At 39.2% G+C, this 15,839-nt stretch overlaps 1 protein-coding gene across 1 annotated transcript in view; it reads right to left on the minus strand.

Annotated features, from left to right (window-relative positions):
* The window catches only part of ODAD2 (outer dynein arm docking complex subunit 2), a 210,928-nt gene extending 203,355 nt beyond the window's left edge, over positions 1-7,573 (minus strand). Inside the window, exon 1 of the mRNA XM_030832309.2 lies at positions 7,455-7,573. The gene's annotated coding sequence lies outside the window, so the exon portion shown is untranslated. The remainder of the gene's footprint in view (positions 1-7,454) is intronic.
* Between the last annotated feature and the right edge of the window lie 8,266 nt (positions 7,574-15,839).

Below are 15,839 nucleotides of genomic sequence, written 5' to 3' on the forward strand. Positions count from 1 at the left end.
GACTGACCCCCGGAAAGAGCACAATTGATGAATCATCTGGTCAAAGATGGCTGGCTACCTGACGTTCTTTGTTGAACCAGGTGCCGGAAAGGTGAGGCCCACATCTCCCTGGACACAACTGATGAACCAGTTTGATGATTCTGAGTGGCTGTGTTATGGAAAAGAGCCTTCAACACAGAGAGCACCCAGCTGTTTGCTGAGGCAGAGGTCTCTCCCCGCACTGCCTGCAGCTGGAACATGACCCAGTTCTGTCCAGTGTCCTTTAGAGAAGGTCTGCCATGGGCAGCTGAGACAGGCTTGAACATGTTCGACTCCCCCACCACCACCTTCTGCCAGCTGAATGTGCTCTCTGTGAGACCAGCCACCCTGGCTCAGGGCAGCTCAGCGCCCCTGGGGCACAGCAGATGAGGCACGGATGCGGTGGCAGTCTTTGCTCCGGTTGCCTAACAAGAGAAGCATACCGTCTCACAGCTCTAGAAGCTAGAAGTCCAAACACAAGGTGTCAGCAGCGTCCGTTCCTTCTGGGGCTGTGAGGGAAGGATCTGTTCCAGGCCTCTCTTGGCTTGTGATGGACATCTTCATGGTCATGGGATGTCCTCCCCATATACCTGTCTCTGTGTGTAAATGTCCCCCTTTTCTAAAGACAACCATCATATTGGACTATCCTCATTAGCTCATTTTAATTTGCATTACCTCTGTAAGACCCTCTCTCCTCCGAGGTTGCATTCTGAGGAACTGGGACTTCAACATATGAATGGGAGTGGGGGACACAATAGCAAACATAACATTCTGTAAACGGGGGGGGGGGGGCTCAGTGGGTTTCAAGGGCCCATTCATCGGTGTTAGAGTGAGGCCCAGGGGTGTGAGGCAGCCAACAGGAGCATTTACAGGCCATGACCAGGAGAAGGTGACAGGCAAGGTTGGTCTGAGTGTCCGATACCTCAATCAGGAAAGGACTGACCGTGGAGAACACCATGAATCAGGGAAGTACAAGCGCTATATTGTGCGATCATGGAGTTAAGTCTCATTATGGGACAAGATTGCCTCTTAATGGAATTTTTCAGGAGATTTCAACAGAATTCTGATGCTGGGAAAATTTGCACGAGGTCTGATGAAGTCCTAACGGCCCACTTCCCCAGGTCCAACCTTTCCTTACAGATCGAGACAAACAATCAAAGAAGTCCAGCCTCAGCGGCCTTCTCAGTGATATGCGATGGACCAAGAGCACGTTCAGAAATGAAATGGCTCTCTTTTTAGATTCTAACTTCCTAGAGATTCATTTATTTGGTAAGTGCTTTTTTGGATACCGGTATGTGCTAGGCAGTCCGTTGGCAGAACTGGGTTTTCCAACTGGAGTACTGGCAAAATAAAAGGAGTCCATTAAACTCTATTGAAAATCCCTGGAATAGAAGGAAGGCCAGTGGCGGGGAGCACAGGAAGCAGAGAGAGAGAAGAGGATGGTGAGTCGGGCAGGATCGCAGACGGGAGGGCCTTGAAGCCATGACAGAGTCCGATTTTATTCCAGAAGCAAACGAAAGTTATCGGAGGATTTTAAGGAGGGCGTGGCATGATCTGATTCATGTTGCTAAGAAGCTATCCTGGCTATTAAGGTGCAAAAGTAGAAGCAGAGAGACTATTACTAAGCCACCGTGGGTCAGGTCCCTAAGGAAATAGAGTCCGACACGGAGAAATGCCTGTGAGACAAGTACCGGGGACTCTTTCCAGGGGAGCAAAGGCAGCAGGACTGGACCAGAGGAAGGCTGAATTGCAGTCCAGTTACCACAGCCACAGGGAGAGCTCTGGGTCTGGGGGGCCCTACAGAGTTTTCCCACATTGAGGAGAGGGCTCTGGGGGGGTGCTTTATATCTCGTTATCTTTATATCTTTCTCCCCCCACAGCTAAATTTTTATTTAGTTGATAACCTCCATTACACACTAAGTTAATCTTTTTTCTTCCCGTGTTACTGACAGATAATTGACATGCACCACTGTGTAAGTTTAAGGTGTACCACGTAATGAGCTTACATACATCATGAAGTGATTGTCACAAGTTATCACAGTAAGTCTATTGTCACAATAAGTTTAGTGAACATTCATGATCTCATATAGATTCAAAATTGTAAAAATAGAGAAAAATTTTTCCTTGTGATGAGAACAATTAGGGTTTACTCTTTCATATGTAAGCTACAGCCATGTTAATTGTACTTATCATGTTGTACATTACATCCCTAGCAATTATGTGTCTTATAACTGGAAGTCTGTACCTTTTGAGCCCCTCCATCCAACCCCCCTCCCCCCGACACCCGCCTCTGGTAACCACAAATCTGATCTCTTTTTCTATGCGTTTGCTTGTTTGTTTTTGAAGTATAATTGGCCTACAACACTATGTAAGTTCCTGGTACACAACAGAGTGATTTGATATTTCTGTGCGATAACTATAGCTATGACATGTCACTATACAAACATATTACATATTAATTTTGAGCTATGTTTCCCACACTGTACCTGCACACCCATGACTCATTTATTTTGCATCTGGAATTTTGTGCCTCTGAATCTCCCTCACCTATTTCTTTCCTCCTCTCACCCTGCTCCCCTCTGGCAACCGCCTGTTTGTTCTCTGTATCTGTAACTCTCTGTTGTGTTATGTTTGTCCATCTGTTTTGTTTTTTAGAGTGCACATATAAGTGAAATCATAAGTATTTGTCTTTCTCTGACGTATTTCAGCATAATACCCTCTAGGTCCATCCATGTTGCTGCAAATGGCAAGATTTCATTTTTTTCATGGCTGAGTAATATTCTATTGTGTGTGTGGTATATATACACCTTCTTTATCCATTCACCTATTGATGGGCATTTAGGTTCCTTCCATATCTTGGCTATATTGTTGATAATTCTACAGTGAACACAGGCATGCATATTAGTGTTTTTGTTTTCTTCAGATAAATATCTAGGAGTGGAACTGCTGGATCGTATGGCAGTTCTATTTTTAATTTTTTAAGGGGCCTCCATACTGTTCTCCATAGTGGCTGCACCAACTTACATTCCCACCAACAGTGCACAAGGGTTCCCTTTTCCCCACATCTTCACCACACTTGTTATTTGTTGTCTTTTTGGTAACAGACGTTCTGACAGGTGTGAAGTGGTATCTCATTGTGGACTTCATTTGCATTTTCCTGACGATTAGTGATGTTGAGCATCTTTTCGTGTGCCTGTTGGCCATCTGTATGCCTTCTTTGGAAAAATGTCTATTCAGGTCCTCTGCTCATCTTTTCATTAGGTTGTTTGGTTTTTTGATGTCGAGTTGTATGAGTTCTTTGCATATTTTGGATATTGACTTCTTATCAGATATATCATTTGCAAATATCTCCTCCCATTCAGTAGGTGGCCTTTTCATGTTGTTGATAGTTTCCTTTACTGTGCAAAAGCTTTTTAGTTCGACGTAGTCCCATTTGCTTAATGTTGCTTTTGTTTCCCTTGCCTGAGGAGACAGATTCAAAAAAATTTTGCAGACTGATGTCAAAGTTTTCTTCTAGAAACTGCCTATGTTTTCTTCTAGAAGATTTATGGTTTCAGGTCTTAACATTTAAATCTTTAATCCATTTTGAATTTATTTTTGTATGAGAGTATAGTCCAGTTTGATTCTTTCCCATGTAGCTGTCCAGTTTTCCCAGCACCACTTATTGAAGAGACTGTCTTTTCCTCATTGTATATCCTTGCCTCCTTCATCATAGATTAATTGCCCAGATAAGTGTGGGTTCATTTCTGAATAGATTCTTGGGAATCTCTTCTGTTCCATTGATCTGTGTGTCTTTTTTTGTGCCAGTACCACATTGTTTTGATTACTGTAGCTTTCTTTGTAGTATAGTTTGAAATCAGGGAGTGTGATACCTCCAGCTTTGTTCTTTCTCAAGATTGTTTTGGCTATTCAGGATCTTTTATGTTTCCATACGGATTTTAGAATTATTTGCTCTGGTTCTGTGAAAAATGCCATTGATATTTTGATGGGGATTGCATGAAATCTGTAGATTTCCTTGGGGAGTATGGCCACTTTAACAATATTAATTCTTCCAGTTCATGAACACAGTATATTTTTCCATCTGTTTGGGTCATCTTAAATTTCTTTCATCAGCGTTTTATAGTTTTTTGTGTGCAAGTCTTTTACCTCTGCAGGTAGGTTTATTCCTAGGTATCTTATTCTTTTTGATGTGACGGTAACTGAGATTGTTTTCTTAATTTTTCTTTTTGATAGTTTGTCATTAGTGTATAGGAATGCAACAGATTTCTGTATATTAATTTTATATCCTGCAACTTTACGGAATTTGTCGATGAGTTCTAGTAGTTTTTTGGTGCTGTCTTTAGGATTTTCTATGTATAGTATTACATCATTTGCAAACAGTAACAGTTTTACTTCTTGCTTTCCAATTTGGATTCCTTTTATTTATTTTTCTTCTCTGATTGCCATGGCTAGGACTTCCAATACTATGTTGAATAAAAGTGGTGAGAGTGGGCATCCTTGGCTTGTTCCTGATCTTAGAGGAAATGCTTTCAGCTTTTCACCATTGAGTATGACGTTAGCAATAGGCTTGGCATATACGGCCTTTGTTATGTTGAGATATGTTCCCTCTATACCCACTTTCTGGAGAGTTTTAATCACAGATGGATGTTGAATTTTGTTGAAAGCTTTTTCTGCATCTATTGAGATGATCATATGGTTTTATTCTTCAAATTGTTAATATGGTGTATCACACTGATAGATTTGCAGATATTGAACCATCCTTGCATCCTTGGGATAAATCCCACTTGACGATGGTGCATGATCTTTTTAATGTGTTGTTGAGTTTGGTTGCTAATACTTTGCTGAGGATTTTTGCGCCTCTTTACCTATATTGGCCTGTAATTTCTATTTTTGTGATACCATCGTCTGGTTTTGGTATCAGGATGATACTGGCCTCACAGAATAAGCTTGGTCAGCTTCTTGTTTGTACTTTGTCTTCACTATTTCCTTTCTGTAGTCTCAGTCTAGCCCTTTTGGCGAGAAAGGAGAGTGAAAGAAGAAGAAGTAAAAGGACAAGGAATCTTCTAAATTCTCTGCCCTGTCATAAACTACCTTTGCATTCATTGCATTAAGCCTAATCTGGCTCATTCTCTTGTGAATGTTTTTCCTTAGAATTTCAAAAATCTTGCAGTGTTGGTGGCCCTTCCCACTGTATTTTGCTCCATCCCAAAACAGCCTTCTTCCTTCTGCCTACATTCTTGGGAATCTACAGTTCACACATTTACTTTCTGCTGAGGTCTTATAGCTGCCATCCCACCTCCTCCAACCCCCAGTGTATTTTTCACCCACAGCCAAAATCTGGCCCATGGAAAGCACTCACACATTATTTGCTCAGCAAACTCTAGAGCACAGGTCAGTCCTATCGCAATAGATGCTTTCCTTCACTTTGCTGCCAGAGCCACTCTACTCTGCCTGTCTCTCACCCCCCCAGGCTCGCCCACCATCTCCTCCCCTCCTCACAACTGCACAGGATAAAGGACACATATTAAGCTCTCTGAGTAGTCTCCTTAAAGTCCTTCTTCTTCCTTCCTTCTGAACTGAGGTTGGGGGGCAGGTGAGTAGAAAAAAGATGGCTAGCACAGCTCTCTCCAAAAAGCTCTTCCCTGGAAATCCACTCATTTCCCTTCTATAACTTCAATATCGGTGAGTCAGGAAATTGACTTTCCAGTTATAACCTTTACAATTTTACATGTCAGCCTAGTGCCTTACTCTGGAATAAATTGTCTACTGTATCTTGAATCCCAGTGTCTTGAATTAGTGAAACAATTTTAACGTATTATTTCTTAGGTATATGTACAAATTGTGGATGATTTCAGAGCAAATCAATAATATACATTGCCTTAGAAAGTGAATGGATGGGGAAGAATTATTAGTGTTTTCATTTATATGCCTCCTTATCTTCTGATGTGTTACAATGAGCCTGTGTTCCTATAGTAAATGATTAGGACTGTGTAAGGAACAATAGACGTAGAACATATGAGTAATTTATATATATACAGATTATTCAAAATTAGGCCATATATCAAAGGTCATTTCATATGCATTCATCAAAATGATTTTGATTCTAAAGTAAAAGTGGTGTAGGATTGCCTTAAACATTTTGACTTGAAGGAAACACAGAAGTGTTTTCTCAGATCTTTATCTCGTATATACATGTAGTGCAATTGATTGTCCTTTTGACTGGAAGATTTGAGTGAAAAGATAATCAAAATGACAGAATCTCAAACTGAATTTGGGGAGCACTGAGGCAGGCATGTTGTGTGCTTCATTTCTGTATAAATGAAAAAATAAAAAATAAACCCATAGAGGTACCTTCTCTTACCAGTTCTATCATTTTATAGAAATGATAAAAACTGGCCTACAGGGTTAATTAAACCTACATCACTAAAATGACAGTGGGGAAAGAGAACGGGAGGGAAGATGAAATGGGTGAAACAAGTCAACAAAATGTGGGTAATAGAAAACAGAAGGGTTGAAATGGCTTAGCCGAGAAGAGAAAGCTGAAACCTAAAAGCTTGAAGGGATCAAAGCCAATAAAAATAAAACATTTGCAGAAAAATAGACCTGGAAAGACTCAGAACTTGGAGGCATCTCTAAAGGTGAAGAGTAGACTGAAAACAGGAAAAGAGCTTGAAAGCCTTGTTCAAGGAGGAGCTGGACTCACAAACCTTTTCCCCGACAGAGAGGTTTATCAGTCAGGGCGCCAGGAGCAGCTGAAAACACTGTACGGAAATCATGGAACTAAGTAAATATGGGCTCCCGGAATGCTGACCATCCCCGCCGCCCCCTCTCCTGGACCCTTCCTCCCGCTGGCAACCCGACTTCCATCTTCAGGCAGAAGATCTGACACTGACCAGCATGAATGCAAAGATCTACAGGTGCTGACATTTGAGAGTTCTTCCAGTCAAATAGGTGTTGGAAGAGGGGACGTGTATGGGTAGCATGGGGCAGGAGTGGTGGCAACAGAATTATACCCTCTACTTCCAGAATAAAGAGTCAGCAATACTCTCTAAAAAGAAAAACCAAGCCATAGCAGTTTAAGCATGTCATTTAGAAATTTGGAAATGTTGAGCAATACCAAAGACAAGTAAGAAAAAAAAAAAACAAAAAAAAAAGACAAGTAAGAGTCTTGCCCATCACTGTGATTTTTAAGAAAAGAAAAAAAAAAAACAGGATCCAATCAGCTTCTCAAGAAAAACCAGGGCCAACCACCTTGTGAAAAGGCTGTGCTCCATCATCCAGGCCTGGCTAATCACACACAGACTTAAGAGACCCAGTCCTGATGAACTCAGACATCGGAGAGGGCAAAGCTTCTGTGACAAGTAGCTAGTGCTGCAAGAATGCTGCAAGACACAGAGCCCAAACTCAGTGGTACACGTGGATCTGTACTCACAGACCTTCAGGTCAGTTGCAGTTCTTGTAGCTTGGCTCACCTAGGCGAGCCCTGCGTAAGTGCTCTGCTTCAGGCTCTGCTTCTGGGCTTGGTTCCAGGCCTTGTTCCGGAACTCAGGCTCGGGGCAGTGGCTACCTGTGGGATGTACTTGTTGTAGTGAGTCACTTTCATGGACATTCCAAGCCTCTGGTTGCATCACATCAACTGACATCCCATGGATCCAAAAACTCACATGGCCAAGCTCAAAGCCAAAGGTTGGGAGCTATTATTTGCCCACCATGAAATCATGGCAAGGGTGTGGATAATCTGACACCACTTCAACAGAGTGAAGAAATCACTGGAACTAATAATCTACTGAAGCACCCTTCCTCGTGTATCATTCATCAAGTGGGTTCTAATTTTGGTCTTCATTCCCAGTGCGTTATCATGGTGGTTCTGTCACCTTATCATATTCTCTATCCTCTAGCAGGAATATCTAAGGTTGTTTGCAAATAATTTAAACACATTGTAATCATAAGTTTAAAAAAAAAGAATATCTAGGATGAATAGCCTAGTTAAGTGTTCTGATTTGCTTCTTTATTTTTATGCAATTATTCTGAGTCTTTAAAAAATCTTTTTATAAATTATTTTATTCAAAGTCTCTCTTTTTTGTTCTAAACTCTCTCTTTTATCTAAGTAAGAAGACAGAATACCATAAAAAAATGTTTCACCCCATTTGATGTCAAGTAGCACTTGGTCCCTGTTCTGGATTTTTTAAAAAGTAGAAACTCAGGGCAAATACACTGGAATGCAGGGAAAGTTATTTGATATGGAAAATGTGTACTCTAGCCAAGAAGTGATTACTCCAGAAATCCTCATGGAGAATAAAGGGTTTAATGTGAGACTTGATATTTTGGAAAAACAAACTGAGGATTAATAATATCCGGGTGATGTCTCCCAAAAACACCAAAGGAAACAGTGAAGACGTCTTAAAAGAATGGCTTCCAGATGCCTAGTAAATCATGTGTCTCTACCAAATGAGAAGATGGCTTAAGGAGGATATTACTTATTTTGAGAAAAGAAGCATTGTTTGGGTGACTAGTCGTCTTTTGCCCTTCAACTCTGTAATATTATTAGAGATACAGAAGCCAAGAGCATTATCCTTTTTGAATAATGGAATGATGGATACCATTATTTGCGGTGAAAATTAGTTCTACCATTCAGTGTGACTTCTGTAAGAAAATTAATAAATTAGGGTTTTACGGTGAGATGATTTGTCTTCTTTGGTGACTGGAGTATATCTCGGAGTCTTGTAAAGTGGAAGAAGGATGATCGTAAAAAGGTAGGATGAGAAAACCGGGCCGAGGCTTAGTGCACAGGAACGTTTTTAGATACATAAATTTCAGAAACAATTTGGAATCTGGAAATTGATTTCCTATAAAGCATCTACACCCACAGACCCTTTGGCAGGAGTTCATGTGCTCCCAGTTTGGAAACCACTCACTTGGTTCACTGATGGAGCGTCTCGTGCCCCATATTCCTCTGCCCTTTGCAGTCTTAGGTCACACCCTCCAATATGCTCCAGGGTGGATCTGCACCGCTCACAATGTGCCAGAAGTTACTAGCTTTCAGAGTTGGGGTCCTGAAGAGCATTTACGGAGGTCACTGGCATTGGTTTTCCATATTGAAATCTTCCTTTGACTTTCTCGGTGATTCACATTCTCATCCCTGTAATATTACCTGGCAAGTGTTTGGGCTTGAGCAATTCTGCTCTGGGTTTTGTCACTGGATTAGCAAACAGCAGCAGCAGCAATAGCAGCAGGAACAAAACTAGTCTCTAGGGATCGCAAACAGATTGTAACCAGGTATCACAGAACAGAAATTAGAATGTGTGCATTCTCTCTGAGAGATATTGCATTTACTCAATTAAATTTCCTATAGAGGATTTTAAGCACAAATGGGCCATTTTGCAATTTCCATGAACTGTAAGTTCTTAAGGTAAAAAAAAAAAAAAGAAGTCTAAATGAACCTAATTAATCTTCTGTTTCCTTCCTAACTGGCAAATCGCTGAAAGAGGCAGAAGCACAGATTAATAAACCATATGCAATATATTGCCAGCTGTCATTTGAGGAAACTATTTTTTCTTCTGTCCTACTGATTACCTAAGTGTTATAGTAACATCACAGGAGCTCTTTGGGATTAGGAAAGCCATGATGATTTTTCTCCCTCCTTTGCAAAACTGTCTACTTCCTTAGTTTCTGTAAACTCACTTTGTATTAGTTAAGATTAGGTTCTGGTGTGAGAAACAGACTCCGAAAACCAGTGGCTTACGGAGGACAGAAGTTTATTACAACAAGAGTCTGCAGCAGTGGTTCAACTCCGCAAAGTCCTAAGGGACCCAGGCTGCTCCTCCCCTGGGCAGGACCCACATTTCCACGGTCTGCTCCATCTCCAGACATCAGGACCACATTCCTGCCAACAGCAGGTTGGAAAGCATGAAAAGGGGCAAAGGTCATGTACTGCCTTACTTGTAGGAAAGTGCCACACCACAATTCTACTCATATCTCAATGGCCAAAATTAATCATATGGAACATTTTTGCTTTTTACATTTTGAAGCTATCGTAATAGGTACACAGAAGTTTAAATTTTTTTTTTTGGCCGCGCTGCACCGAGTGGCATGTGGGATCTTAGTTCCTTGACCAGGGATAGAACCTGCACCCCCTGCACTAGAAGCACGGAGTATTAACCACTGAACCACCAGGGAAGTCTCTTGTTATCTTTTCTAAGGATCCGACCCTTTTATCATTATAAAGTTAACCTGTTTTTCTCTAGTAATGATTTTTGCTTGAAAGTATATTTTTTATGATTTTTATAGAGGTACACCAACTTTCTGTTTGGTGATTTCCTGGGGTATGTTTTCCATCCTTTTACTTTCAACTTTTCTGGCAAATAACATTTTAGATATGTTCATTGTAACAGAATATAGGTGATTTTCAAAAAATACATCTGACAATCTTTGGGATTGACATGTACACACTGCTATATTTAAAACAGATAACCACCATGGATGTACTGTATAGCATGTGGAACCCTACTCAATAATCTGTAATAACTTAAATGGGAAAAGAATTTGAAAAAGAATAGAAACATGTATATGGATAACTGAATCACTTCGCTGTACACCTGAAACTAACACAACATTGTTAATCAACTATACTCCAATATAAAAAACTTTTTAATAAAATAAAACACAAAAGACCCCGAATAGCCAAAGCAATCTTGAGAATGAAAAACGGAGCTGGAGGAATCAGGCTCCCTGACTTCAGACTATACTACAAAGCTACAGTAATCAAGACAGTATGGTACTGGCACAAAAACAGAAAGATAGATCAATGGAACAGGATAGAAAGCCCAGAGATAAACCCACGCACATATGGTCACCTTATCTTTGATAAAGGAGGCAGGAATGTACAGTGGAGAAAGGACAGCCTCTTCAATAAGTGGTGCTGGGAAAACTGGACAGCTACATGTAAAAGTATGAGATTAGAACAATCTCTAACACCATACACAAAAATAAGCTCAAAATGGATTAAAGACCTAAATGTAAGGCCAGAAACTATCAAACTCTTAGAGGAAAACATAGGCAGAACACTCTATGACATAAATCACAGCAAGATCCTTTTTGACCCACCTCCTAGAGAAACGGAAATAAAAACAAAAATAAACAAATGAGACCTAATGAAACTTCAAAGCTTTTGCACAGCAAAGGAAACCATAAACAAGACCAAAAGACAACCCTCAGAATGGAGAAAATATTTGCAAATGAAGCAACTGACAAAGGATTTATCTCCAAAAATTACAAGCAGCTCAATAACAAAAACACAAACAACCCAATCCAAAAATGGGCAGAAGACCTAAATAGACATTTCTCCAAAGAAGATATACAGACTGCCAACGAACACATGAAAGAATGCTCAACATCACTAATCATTAGAGAAATGCAAATCAAACCTACAATGAGGTATCACCTCACACCAGTTAGAATGGGCATCATCAAAAAATCTAGAAACAATAAATGCTGGAGAGGGTGTGGAGAAAAGGGAACCCTCTTGCACTGTTGGTGGGAATGTAAATTGCTACAGCCACTGTGGAGAACAGTATGGAGGTTCCTTAAAAAACTACAAATAGAACTACCATATGACCCAGCAATCCCCCTACTGGGCCTATACCCTGAGAAAATTATAATTCAAAAAGAGTCATGTACCAAAATGTTCATTGAAGCTCTATTTACAATAGCCCAGAGATGGAAAGAACCTAAGTGTCCATCATCGGATGAATGGATAAAGAAGATGTGGCACATATATACAATGGAATATCACTCAGCCATAAAAAGAAACGAAATTGAGCTATTTGTAATGAGGTGGATAGACCTAGAGTCTGTCATACAGAGTGAAGTAAGTCAGAAAGAGAAAGACAAATACCGTATGCTAACACATATATATGAAATATAAGAAAAAAAAATGTCATGAAGAACCTAGGGGTAAGACAGAAATAAAGACACAGACCTACTAGAGAATGGACTTGAGGACACGGGGAGGGGGAAGGGTAAGCTGGGACGAAGTGAGAGAGTGGCGTGGACATACATACACTACCAAATGTAAGGTAGATAGCTAGTGGGAAGCAGCTACATAGCACAGCGAGATCAGCTCGGTGCTTTGTGACCACCTAGAGGGGTGGGAGGGAGACACAAGAGGGAAGAGATATGGGAACATATGTATATGTATAACTGATTCACTTTGTTATAAAGTAGAAACTAACACACCATTGTAAAGCAATTATACTCCAATAAAGATGTAAAAAATAAAATAAAGTAAAAAAATAAAAATATAGTCTGACAATCTTTGCGTTTGATGAAGGTATTTAATTTATTTACATTATGTGAAATCTTATTTTGTGCTTTCCATTTGTCCCATCTTTTCTATGATTCTTTTTCTCTCCTCTGTTTCCTTCTATTTGAATTGATTAACTTTTTTTTCTAACTCTGTTTTACCTACTATTATTTGGAAGTTGTGCACTCTGATACTGTTCTCCAAAAATAACAGGCATCATTAACTTATCAAAGTCTCAGATTGAACAATGTCTCTCTCCACCTGCTGAGCCCTCATCCCTGTCAGAGTTGTCTCCCTTCTGGGATAACACGCTGTGGTGCTCACGCATTTAAATTCTTTTAACCCCTTAAAACTTTGATATTGTTGCTTTATACAGTTATCATTTCATATTATTTCTTTCTGTGCATATATTTACCAATTTCTCTGCTTTCCATTTGTTTTAAAAATAGAATCATTGAGGTATGATTGACATACAATAAACTGTACATATTAAAAGTGTACAGTTTGAAAAGTTCCAACGTTAAGTGAAACAATCACTACAGCCAGGAGAATGAATATATCGTCACCTCCAAAAGGTTTCTCAGGCGCCTTTTAATCCTTCACTCCTACCTCTTTATTTATTGTTGTCGGCGGTATTTCAGGCAGGAGCCTAAATCCAAATGCTATTACTCTGTCACAGCTATTAGTGAACATCTCTCTCCATTTGTGCTTGTATCTCAGACTTTGGGTTTTGTTTTTGTTTTTTTTTTAATATTTATTTATTTTTTTATCTGGCTGTGCCGGATCTTCGTTGTGGCATGCGGGATCTGTTTTTAGTTGTGGCGTTGCGAACTCTTAGTTGCAGCAGGTGGGATCTAGTTCCCTGACCAGAGATCGAACCTGGGCCCCCTGCACTGGGAGCTCAGCGTCTTACCCACTGGACCACCAGGTAAGTCCCTGTATTTCAGACTTTGAATATGAGATCACTTTCCTTCTCTCTCTTTTACACTCTTTAGATTTTCCCTTAGTGAAAGTCTACTAATGGCAAATATCCCTCAGTTTTTGATGGCCTGAGAATATCATCAGTTTGGCTTCATGCAGAAAAGATACTTTGTTCTAAGAATAGAGATCCCTTTGTACATTGAATATATCACTTCACAGTCTCCTGGCTTCCTTTTTGCTATCAAGAAAGCAGCTGTGTGTCACTCCTTTGAAGATAGTACAGCTCCTTTAAAGATCTTCTCTTTTCTTTGGTGCTCTACACTTTCACTATGAGTTTTCTAGTTGTGGGTTTCCTTCGTATTTATCTGCCTGATTTTCTCTGTGCCCTTGAATCTGACAGAAGATACTTTTCAACAGTTCTGGAAAACTCTCAGCCATTTTATTCTCACATAATACCTCTGCTCCCCTTCTTTCTTTTCTTCCTGAAGCTCCAATTCGGCACATATGTACTCTATCCACAAATTTTTTGACCTATTTTTCCATATATTGCATGTCATATCTGTGCAACCTTCTGGATAATTTCCTCAGGACTATTTATCTTTGAGATCACTAACTCTCTCCTCAGCTGTGTCTAATCTACTGTTAAGCCCATCCATTGAGGGTTTATTTTCTTCATTTCAGTTATTAGGTTTTTCATTTCCAGGTGCTCTATTTGGTTCTTGCTCAAATTTGGTCATTTTATACAGTTTATTCTCTGTACAGATTTTCAAACTTTTATTTCTTTATACATGCTAAACATAATTATTTTATATTCTTATAATAACAATATCTGAAGTCTTGTATTGCTACTTCACAATCATGGTACCTTGTTTCCCTGTGTGTTGAATGGTTTCTTGCTGTGAGCTGCTCATTTCCCTTGGAAATTTGTTTTTCAAGGAATTCTTTGGGAACTGGGAAAAAAGCTTCCACCAGAGAAGACTGACCTTTGCTTCTGCCGGACACCTAGGGTACTATATGTTTAAGACTACTTTAAACTACTGGTATCATCTTATATATTTGATCTGTAATTTTTCACATAACAGTATATCATGAAATGTCTGTCATTCTAGACAAATTCGCCTACTCACTATTTTTAATGTTGTATAGCATCTATAATAAGGCTATATTATAATTTATTTAGTCCTTCAACTGTTGACTTGAGTAGATATCACTGAAAATGTGTATCTTTATATACACAGCTTTACATGCATAATCATCTCTAATTATATATAATGTTTATCCTCTAATCATATATGTTCACTTATTATTCAATAATACATATTGAATGTATTCATTTCAAATATATATAATATATACATTATAATATATGTATATATATTCATTCCAGAAAGTTGGACTGCTATGGCAAAGAAAATGTGTACTTTAAAAACGTTTCATACATACTACACATGACCTTCCAGAAAGATTCTATCAATTTACAGCCCACCAACATATACCCATGCCCCTGACAATACTAGATGTTATCAGTCTTTAAATTTTGCTGATCTGATGAGAGAAAGTTATTGTTTTAATCTGCTGATATCTTACTACTAATGAGGCTGAACATATTTGCTTACTTCTGTTGACCATTTGCTTTTCTCTTCTGTATGATTGCTGTTCATTTATTTTGCAAATTTTTATAATTTTTTCTGAGTCATTTTCTTGTTTTTTTTTTTTTTTTTTTTTTTTTTTTGCGGTACGCAGGCCTCTCACTGTTGTGGCCTCTCCCGTTGCAGAGCACAGCCTCCGCACGCGCAGGCTCAGCGGCCATGGCTCACGGGCCCAGCCGCTCCGCAGCATGTGGGATCTTCCCGGACCGGGGCACGAACCCACGTCCCCTGCATTGGCAGGCGGACTCGCAACCACTGTGCCACCAGGGAAGCCCGCCCTGATGATTCTTAACCAATTTTATTTCTTAACATATAGGTTTTATTTTTAAGAAAATTTACACATTCCTCCTCTAAATACTTATCCAGTCTGAGTTGGTGAAGTCCTAAATGCTCCTGGTTTAAATGCACTATATAAACTATGAATTCAAAGCACTTTAAAAATATCTTTGATGTTATATCATTTCATATGATATGTATTCTATCATTAAGGAAAGCATTCCTATGGAAGAATAAAAAGCTTTCTATAATTTTCAGTTTATTTCAATATGCAAAGTCAAATTTCTCTCACATCATAGAAACCTATAAAAATTATCAGTAGCTGTAGTCAGTGTTTTATAAATGTCAGAAAATGGCTTTCCCAATAACTTTGCAAAAAATTCAGAGCCCGAAAGAATTAACTGAAGAAGCCAAGTATGAGTTTCATAAGAAACAGAGATTTGAACAGTCATTAGTAATAGTAGACATTTTCCAAAACAGTAAAATATGCATTAGTAAAACTTCAAATTCCAACAATGCTATAATCTCTCTCCAACTATAGTTGTTAAATATGAATATTACTGCTTTAGATAAATAATGAAGATGGAACCATCTGGTGAAAATTAGTTACATGCTAAACACTTGAAGTTAAAAAAAAATTAGGGTCTCTGAAAATAAGTATATCTCTAGTAAAG

The sequence above is a fragment of the Globicephala melas genome, chromosome 2 (assembly GCF_963455315.2).
Source record: "Globicephala melas chromosome 2, mGloMel1.2, whole genome shotgun sequence".
Lineage (NCBI taxonomy): Eukaryota > Metazoa > Chordata > Mammalia > Artiodactyla > Delphinidae > Globicephala > Globicephala melas.